Source organism: Plutella xylostella, chromosome 14 (genome assembly GCF_932276165.1).
Source record: "Plutella xylostella chromosome 14, ilPluXylo3.1, whole genome shotgun sequence".
In the NCBI taxonomy this organism is placed as follows: Eukaryota; Metazoa; Arthropoda; class Insecta; order Lepidoptera; family Plutellidae; genus Plutella; species Plutella xylostella.
The window spans coordinates 5,813,122-5,822,743 of record NC_063994.1 but is presented as its reverse complement, the minus strand read 5'-3'; the positions used below and the strand labels follow the sequence as shown (position 1 = coordinate 5,822,743).

The window sequence follows — 9,622 nt, the reverse complement described above, 5'->3', positions numbered from 1 at the left end:
GATTTTCTGCAAACCCTGATGGCCCATTTCAAGGTGTACTTGACTAACTACTTCTTCAATGAGTTCCTTTGGTAGGACTATGACATCATGAGTTTTTCCCTTTTCCGTATAATATAGTATGTTATCTTGGATTTTACAATATTGACTTACTCTACTGTATTTAGTAGCATTCAGAACCGTATTAGTGTTATTGAGACTAATCATAATAAGCTTATAAGCTTGATCTCTGCTTTGAAATTGTTGTATATTATTTAGTTTAGCTAATAATAATTTATTTTTCCCTCCCTCCATGTAATTTATTTCTGGACAGAGAACTTTATCCTCTTGCAGGAATCCTGTGTCGGGTGGAAACCGGGAGAATATATCAACAGCCTCATTCTCACTTCCTTTCACATGTTCTACTGTATAATCAAACTGCTCTAAATATAAATTCCATCTAATTATTCTGCTATTGTACAATTTCCAAGATTTAATAAACGTGAGTGCTTTATGATCTGTCCTAATTGTAAACTTCACGCCACGTAAATATGTCTCAAATTTTCGCAAACAGTAAATCACAGCCCAAAATTCGCCATACTGTGCTGTTTTAATGTACTAATTTTATAAAGAAAATTGTTGCGAGAACGTAAACATACATGTAGCGCCCCAATATTTGAAATTATTCTGGCTATCAAAAAACCCGCATGCGAAAAACATACTTACCTGACTTTTGTTATATTGTAATAAAATGTATAAATATTTGTTTATACAGGATGTTGCAAAAAGGGTATACTAAGCTGAAACCTACATGTGCAGCATGGTATATCTAAGCCCGAAAATGAAATCAGAATTTCAAAAAAACATTCTCCATGGTAAAAAGTCACGTGACTAACAAAGTTTCTGTAGGTTTCGGCTTAGTTACCCTTTTTGCAACACCCTGTATAAGTCCTGGCTGTCCACGTCACAGGCCTAGCCCAGTGTGGTAGCCCTTGTTATATCACCACCTTTTAATTTTTACCAAAGACTGCAACCTATATATAATTCTTATGCTAACGCTACAAAAGGACGAGAGCGGGGCATCGCGCGGGGAAGAGGGAGTGGGGTAGATTTTTGGGCCAGGTGTCTAGAAACTTTGCGCGGGTTGTATGAGGCTGGCTCCGAGCTGAAGTCAACATAAGTTGACAACGAACTGAAGTCCATAGACTAAGTCTTAATCATGAATACCAACATTATAAAAAACATACTGTCATACTAGAGGGAGCGGTGGTAGCTCAGTCGGGTAAGCGTCCGCTTCTCACGCAAGAGATGCGGGTTCAAATCCCGGCGCTGACATGTACCAATGAGTTCTTTTAACTTAAGTACAATGTATACCATCGCTCTTACGGTGAAGGAAAACATCGTGAGGAAACCTGCATATCTAGATTTAGCACATCTAGATATGTGAATCCACCAACCCGCAGTGGACCAGCGTGGTGGGAAATGGTCCAAGCTTAGGAAGGCAGTTTAGACCTTGGGGATGTGCACAAAGGTTCCACTCGAGAGAGCCAGGTGCAGGTACTAACACCCCCACAGAGAATAGAATAGAATAGAATAGACTAGAGCTGTTCCCTAAGCATCGATAGGGTAGTTTTATCGATATCGAAATTTCATAAAATTCTTCGAAATAGAGGTTTACCTACAACGTCTTTTTTTATTAAACTTTGGCATTCTTACTTTGCTTCTTGGTAACTTCCAGCTAGATAATATCTATCTATATAGTAAGTATAGTAGATAATAATAGACTCGAGTCCACGTACGGTGGCCTGCGCCTAAAAGTATACAGGCGGAGTTTTTAAAATAGCGATCTCAAGCTCACATGCTGCTCAAGCACATCCACATAAACACCACTGCTACACACATCACACACAACACGTCCCCGGATTTATAACATATGTAGCTGGTCCCTTCATCATCAGGGATCGCTATTTTAAAAACTCCGCCTGTATACTTTTAGGCGCAGACCACCGTACTTAGTGTTTTTTCCCATATTATGCTCGAGTCAAGAGCGAGCTAGAAGTTTGGCGCGAAGTATCTGGATATGTACAAATAAAACGTCAACTTATTTAAGACTATTTAATCATTATAGTCATATTTACAGATATTAACAATATCAAATCAGATAAACTTAAACAAACGTAATTTAAAGTTCTTATACCCATTATAAATAATACTAGGAAATCGGTACCTATTTCTGATAACTCATTCATTCCCTAGAGTAAATCTTATTCCTGTCATCAAACATTACAAATTATTTGCATTGTAACCATCGTCTTGTAGCATTATACAGGGTTATTGGTAAGTAGACCGGATCCTTTCAGGAGGTGATAGAGGAAGGAATTTTCAGTCGATTGGACCTATAATGCATTATCCGAAACTTAACCATTTCTAAGATATTTAAGATTTAAGTTTTTTCTATTTTTTGCCAAAATTGTATGCTTAAAACCGAAAATTAAAGAAAAATTGACATATTTCAATAACTTTTTTGGTTGTTTTGCATAATTAACACCTTAATAAACTAATTAAAATAATCAAATGTGCATTATCCGACTTAAATTAGACATAAAACCTCAAAATAGTTAAACATTTTAAAAAAATATACAAAACGTAAAAACAAATAAGTTAAATTAAAAAAGATTGTCATTTGACAATTTTTTGTGCACTTTAGCATAAAAACATTGTCAACTTATAAGCTCTCAAATAAGACTTTTCAATATCAAATCGATTTAGGTATCACCAAGATATGGCCAAAACAACTAGCACAGGCGGACAAAATTCAACAGGAAAACTAACAAAATTAGCCAAATTTAAAGGTAAAAAGTGTGATTGTTTTCAGTCCTGTTGACTTTTGTATGGAAACCCCTATTAAGTTTTCTCCGCTTTCTCTGAAATCTAAAATAATTAAGGTGTCACTTATGCAAAACAATAACAAAAGTTATTGAAATATGTAAAAAAAAAATATTTTCGGTTTCAAGCATACAATTTTGGCAAAAAAATTGAAAAAACTTAAATCTAAAATAATTTTTTTACTCCATAATGTAAAACTATATTAACACCATTAAAGTTTATTTCAAACCAAATAAAGTATATCATCGCTAAATAGGTGTAACCAATATTTTATTTTATGAGTATCATTTTAGTAACCCTGGTAAGCCAAAAAAAAATGTACCCTAAACCAACGTTACTTGTTAAAATACTTGTAGAATTAAATAATTAGTAGGTACCTACTATGATAATATATCTTTATATCTTCAAATGAAGGTGGGGATAGGGATGCGAATTTAGATGAGGATGGGAATATGTACGGGGACGGCAATATACCTTATTTGGTTTGAAATAAATTTTAATGATGTTCATGTAATTTTTATGGTATGTAAATAGTGCCAGAAGGTAGTATATGAAAGTATGGTAGTGAATGCATAGTGGTATGAAAACATCATGGAAATTCGTCAATAGACCTTTGTCATCTTTTTCGCAGTTTGAGTTTCTGCTATGGGGTGCTGACATGCCAGAAATTATACATGTTTTTAGTGCAGACATAAATGTTGAGCAGGTCGGATTCTTATTTGTCGGGCTATGTTGTCGGATGAGCCCAAACAAGTTCTCCAGAGCATCTTGATTGAGTTGCCGCAAGTTTAAATATTTGAACCCGGCATGTTTCACAGCCATCCAAATATCGCAGAGTAATTTGAGCGTTATAATATAAAAAAAACCGGCAAAGTGCGAGTCGGGCTCGCGCACAAAGGGTTCCGTAGCTTAAATCAACCGATCTCAAAAACTATAAGAGATACTTTGATCAAACCAAAAATCGTTGAAAGAGTTAATTAGCATGCATCACCTCTATTTTTTTTAGAATTTTATACCCCGTAGTTATAAAAATAGAGGGGGGGGGACATACTTTTTACGACTTTGAGAGCTGATATCTCAAAAACCGTTCACTTTAAGAAAAATGTTTTTTAGAAAACTTTATATCATTTTAAAAGACCTTTCCATTGATACCCCACACGGGTATGTACATCGAAAAAAATAATTTCATCCCTCAGTTACATGTATGGGGGGCCCCACCCCCAATTCTTTTTTTTACTATTTAGTGTCATATTTTTGTAGCGGTTCATACAACACATATTCCCATCAAATTTCATCACTGTAGTACTTATAGTTTCCGAGTAAATCGGCTGTGACAGACGGACAGACGGACATGACGAAACTATAAGGGTTCCGTTTTTGCCATTTTGGCTACGGAACCCTAAAAACCCTCCACGCATCTTACGTTTTTCGCTTCAGCTCCATTGTATCCCACAAATTTAAGAGTGGAGAGTTTTTTTCTGTACTCTTTCCACACTCAGATGTTCAGTTTTTTCAGACACATTCTTTCGTATGCCCTTCTTCATGTCTTTTATAGAAGGAATTTGTGTAGTCAAACAATCTGTTTAATTCTTCCACAATCAAGGCAGTCTCTAAGATTTCATGAGATCTGTGTTTATTGGCTTCGGTTTTTGACAGTAATTTTAAAACCACCGAGACTGTCTGGCTCAACGCTTGGGCAGCATATTTTGCCTTCATCTTTGCTCGGTACTTCGGTAGTACGTGGGTAGGGGTAATTTTCGTTAAGTAAAGGAAAGTGCGGTTCTGCTCCTCTACCTCCACAAGGTGGCTCCACTTTCCTGAGCGTCCGTTTATATTGATTTCTCCTTGATTTAAAAAATATTTCGGATGGATTTGAATAAGTGTGGGACATCAAAAAGAATAAGCCCCTGTTTCACAATGTCTGGTTAGTCGCTACCTGTCGGATAAAATACATGCTGTCACTGTCTAAAAAATATTAACAGAGAGTGACAGCATGTATTTTATCCGTCAGGTAGCCACTAACCAGACATTGTGAAACAGACCCTTAATCTTTTTTTGTTGTCCATGATAAAGTAGTTGGCCCCACCATTGTGCCACTCTTTCAGTAATTTCAATGCACCCAAGTTAGTGGGTCCTTGGTCGCAGATTGTGGTCAAAATATTAAAAAAATAATTGGCAATTATTTTTAAATGTTGGATAACAGTAGGGTTGATGCCCGGTTCCATTGGTATCTTTTTTATCAAATTCCGGAGAGTTTTTACAATTGGTAAATAATAATAATAATTCATTTATTTCAGATAATTAAATCCATAAAAAAAATCCATAAGAAATGTGTTAGTAACAATGTGTCCTTAGTCTATGTTAGTAAATTACCGATTAATATAATACAATTAAATTCAATATTCAAACAGTCAGTCAAATCATTACAATAAAATTTAAAATTAATTAATATAATTGTTAATTAATATTTGGGGTTACGTGCAGGGACGTCCAGTGTTTTAGCATTGGGCTGTCCACCTTTTCTGCAATCACCCTCAGGAGTGTGTTGGTGCTGCCCTTGACCCTCCCCCACAGGGAAGCTACTCGCTTGCGTATCACGGCCTGAAAGCCGTCAGTGTTCGACGCAGCGAACATTCCCGAGGCACTACAACGCCAGGGCAGCCCCAACAAACCCCTAAAGGCGTTGTTGTATTGGACTCGCAGAGCACTGTACGATTTTTTTGTATAGTTACTCCACAGGTTGCAAGTGTATAGTGTTTGACAGTATGCCTTGAAGAGCGAGATTTTCACGTCCCTTGAACACCTTGCATACCTGCGAGACAACATGTTACTTCTTACCGACAGTGCTCTGCGCTCCCTTTCCATGTCGACGTCATCGGCTAGGTTGTCCGTGATCCAGTGTCCCAAGTATTTAAATTTCGTGACAATTTGGAGCGGGACTCCGCATAGTGTTATAGGTGGCATTGAGTAGGTTTTTGCGCCAGATTTGAAAACCAAAATCTCACTTTTTTTTACATTATACTGGAGACCATGGATCGCAGCATACTTTTCACAAAGTTTTAGTAACAAATTTAGCGCATTGAGTGAGGGGCACAGCAGCACCATGTCGTCGGCATAATTTATATTGTTCACAAAACACCCATCTATGGAACAGCCAACTCCTGCACTGCTGAGCCCCTCTATCAACCCGTTAATATACAAATTAAAGAGTGTCGGCGAGGTCAACCCCCCCTGCCTCACCCCGCACTTCAATTTATAATCATCAGAGTACTCACCGTCCCAGCGAACACAGTTGTCTTGGTTGCCATACCAGTACTTTAACACATTACTGATTTCAGTTGGCACAGTTGTGGTGGTACGCATTTTCTCCCATAAAACATTATAAGACACCAGATCGAATGCCTTTGACAAGTCCAAAAAGCATGCAAAGATAGGTGTGTTTCTGTCAGTATAGTACCGAACAGTGTGCTTAAGACACAACACAGCGGATTCAGTGGATAACCCTTGTCGAAATCCGAACTGTGCGTCATGCAGAGACACATGTTGATTTAGGTATTTGTTAAGCACACTGTCCAGCACCTTTGCTAACACGGTTGCTAACGAGATGGGCCTGTAATTAGACTTGTCAGAGGCATCACCAGTTTTATTTTTGATTAGCGGTACCACCACCGTTTTCATGAGGTCGGCTGGTAGGTAGTTATGCCGAATGCAGAACGTGTAAAACATTGACAAGACCCTGGGAAGGTGAACACCTGCGTACTGCAGATGCTCGATGCTGAGTCCATCGTGTCCGGGTGACTTCCCTCTGGTCATTTGATCATAAAGGTATAATGTGCTGCAGATATCTGTACGCCTTTGGGGACCGTTTAAAAATAGCTAAAGCAGTTATTTTATTTTTCGCAGTCCACCCTTTCCCCTGCGGTTTCTTTTTTTGATTCCGTAAAGCTGATACTACAATTTCTTTTAGTGTCGTCGATGATAAATTATCAATAATATTTGCATTCTTTTTAATGAGGACAGAGTGCATTTTGCCTTCTTTAATTCCAATATTAATTTCTTCTCTCTGGGTGATGCATCTAAAATCAAGCAATTTATTATAAACCATTCATAACCTGTACTTACTTAGCATTTTTATGGGGAAATGATTTGAATTGGGGGTTATGAATGGCGAATTTTTCCCTTAACGTCGCTTCCCATAATGTCGCTTTGCGTTTTACATGAATTCCCAATACCTCGCTCCTCGCTTTACAGTGGTTCCCGGCACACCGCGCCACATTTATGGTTAGAATCAGTACTGTCAGAGTCAGAATTTTCATAAAAATTATAATAATTAGAAATACAAAACAAATAAATAACGCAAATGATTTCTTATTTTATATTTTAATTATTGTATACATATTATATAGGTACACTTACTTATCAAAATATCACAGTAAATCACTTAAGGCATGTTATATCTAAGCCCGAAACTGAAATCAGAATTTCAAAATTCGTGAAAAAAAAACCATTCTCCATAGTATAGATCAACTAAGTTTCTATGGAAAATGAACTTTTTTTTTCACGAATTTTGTAGTATACTCTTTTTGCAACACCCTCATCACGACCCATTACGTCCCCACTGCTGGGGCACGGGTCTCCTTCCAATGAAGGAAGGGTTTAGGCCTAGTCCACCACGCTGGCCAAGTGCGGGTTGGTGGACCCCAACACAAGCAAGCTTGTGCTGAGAGAATTGTCGGGTAAGTGGGCAACCCGACTGTCAGATGTTTTTCAAGCCGCCCGAAGGCCTCTGACTAAGCTTAACGACTGCTGCCGAAGCAGCAACCGGGACCCACGGCTTAACGTGCCGTCCGAAGCACGGAAGCGTCCAGAAAAGCGCACCTATATAATAGGTTCGCAGTGGTAGGGAAGAAGGCGAAGCACAGTTACTCCTTTCGATGCGGCGAGCTCGTCAACGTATTTTAAAACATATTTTTTTTTATCAAATTTTGTGAGTAACTGTGCTTTTATTTCCCTTGTTTCGAAAGCTATATTTTTGCTTCGTAACCATTCTTGTATAGCATCCTTCCTCCAGCTCATGTTGGGCACTCGTTCGAGTTGGCGAGAATGGTATGGAGCATTATCCATTACAATTACAGATCCCGGCAGAATTTTGTCTAAAACCATCTTAAACCTGAAACAAAAAAGATAATTTTCTGTCATAATGTAATTTTATATTTAATAATATTAATTTTATATAGTGTTATCATAAATACTTATACAAAAATACACAAATGAAACCTTACCATTTCTCAAAATTATGAGCATCCATTTCCCCGTGATAATCGCCATCTGACTTTTTTGCTTCAAAAACCCAATCTGCGCCTTCTAAAAAACCATCTTCATTCCCTATATGTGTGTCCCTATATAATCAGCCTCTTTCCTTTCTGAGGATTTTTTAAGCCACTTGAAAGGCCTCTCAAGAATGCCTGTCTACTACTCTTGATGTCATTATCCATCCACACATAATTGCAGGTGTGCCCTAAGTTAAAAAGATGTTTTAAATACATAATTATGTCAATAAAAACATTGTTTATATTTAAAATTAAGCAAACCTGTAACCTATCACAATTTAAAATAATGTGTGGAATAAGTATCTTATCTATCACCATTATCTCAAACCAATGTTTTTAAGCAACCTGCGGAACACAAAAAAAAATTAAGCATTTAAATAAATAAAAAGCTCTCACCCTCATTAAGCCATGTTTCATCCAAATAATAAATCTTTTTATTTTGCTCTCTGTATTCATTGATTTTCAACAAATAATTCACCCTCCAAATTTGTAAGTCAGGTCTATCTAGCAAAATGCTTTTTCTTGATCGCTTGCAGTATGTGAAGTTTAATTTCTTCAATATTCTATACATTGTACCGAATGTAAAATTTGGTAGGCTGTCACCTTCATTGACTGCTGTAAAAATTTTGGCAATGGTTGGCAATTCCCCATCATAGTAAAATTTATGAACCTTTCTTCTTATTGCAGATAAGATAAAATCATCTAACTTATCAATTATGGCTCGATTTGCAGGTCTCTCCTAAAAAACAGACTGAGAATATTAAATGGCACAAATCATAACATAAAGTAAAGCTCAAAAGATAAAAAAAAGGCTGGCTAAGTTAATATTATAAATACCTTAGGCTGGGGTACTTCTTGATTTTGTGTGTAATGTTTCATTACGTCACGAACAATATATTCTGAGACGTCCATTATTTTTGAGGTGGTTTTATATAATTCCATTTTTGATGGGTATGTAGGAGAGGTTTTCTCCAAGTGATTATAAATATTCACCAAAAATTTTTTCTCCCTTTGCGATAACTGTTTTTTAACAGCCAATTTTCGTTTTTTGACCGGCGGCGGCGCCGGCGGAGCAGTCCCCGACGCACCTGGCTGCGGCTCGCTCATTAGGTATAATCTTAAAAACAAATATAATTGTACACACATACATTTCAGTAATTGTGATCTATTCAAATAATTTGTTACGAGGGCAATACAATATTAAAGTGCGTCTAATAGATTTCCGTTGTAGGTAATAGATCTAAATCATTCTTACCTCCTGATTACTCCTTGAGAAATAATACCAATCGTATGCTATATCAAAGTCCGTGATGCCGTGCAAAGGTCGTCGTTCCAAGAAAAATATGTCCAGCCAAATCGTAAAGCAAAACAAAAGTCCAAAATGAGAATGCAAAAACGTAGAATCGGAAACAGAAAACGGAAACAGAAAA

The 9,622-nt window shown here is 37.1% G+C and overlaps 2 long non-coding RNA genes and 1 pseudogene across 2 annotated transcripts; all 3 read right to left on the bottom strand.

Annotated features, from left to right (window-relative positions):
• Positions 1 to 2,771: 2,771 nt before the first annotated feature.
• On the bottom strand, positions 2,772 to 6,991 carry LOC125489530 (annotated as a pseudogene).
• A 907-nt stretch (positions 6,992 to 7,898) lies between these two features.
• Positions 7,899 to 8,250, bottom strand: LOC119693308. Its single transcript, XR_007266971.1, has 2 exons — positions 8,145 to 8,250; positions 7,899 to 8,032 (listed from the first exon to the last, which is right to left on the bottom strand). It is a non-coding gene; the product is annotated as an uncharacterized LOC119693308 (long non-coding RNA).
• Positions 8,251 to 8,270: 20 nt separating this feature from the next.
• On the bottom strand, positions 8,271 to 9,585 carry LOC125489412. Its single transcript, XR_007266972.1, has 3 exons — positions 9,030 to 9,585; positions 8,589 to 8,931; positions 8,271 to 8,380 (listed from the first exon to the last, which is right to left on the bottom strand). It is a non-coding gene; the product is annotated as an uncharacterized LOC125489412 (long non-coding RNA).
• Positions 9,586 to 9,622: the final 37 nt, after the last annotated feature.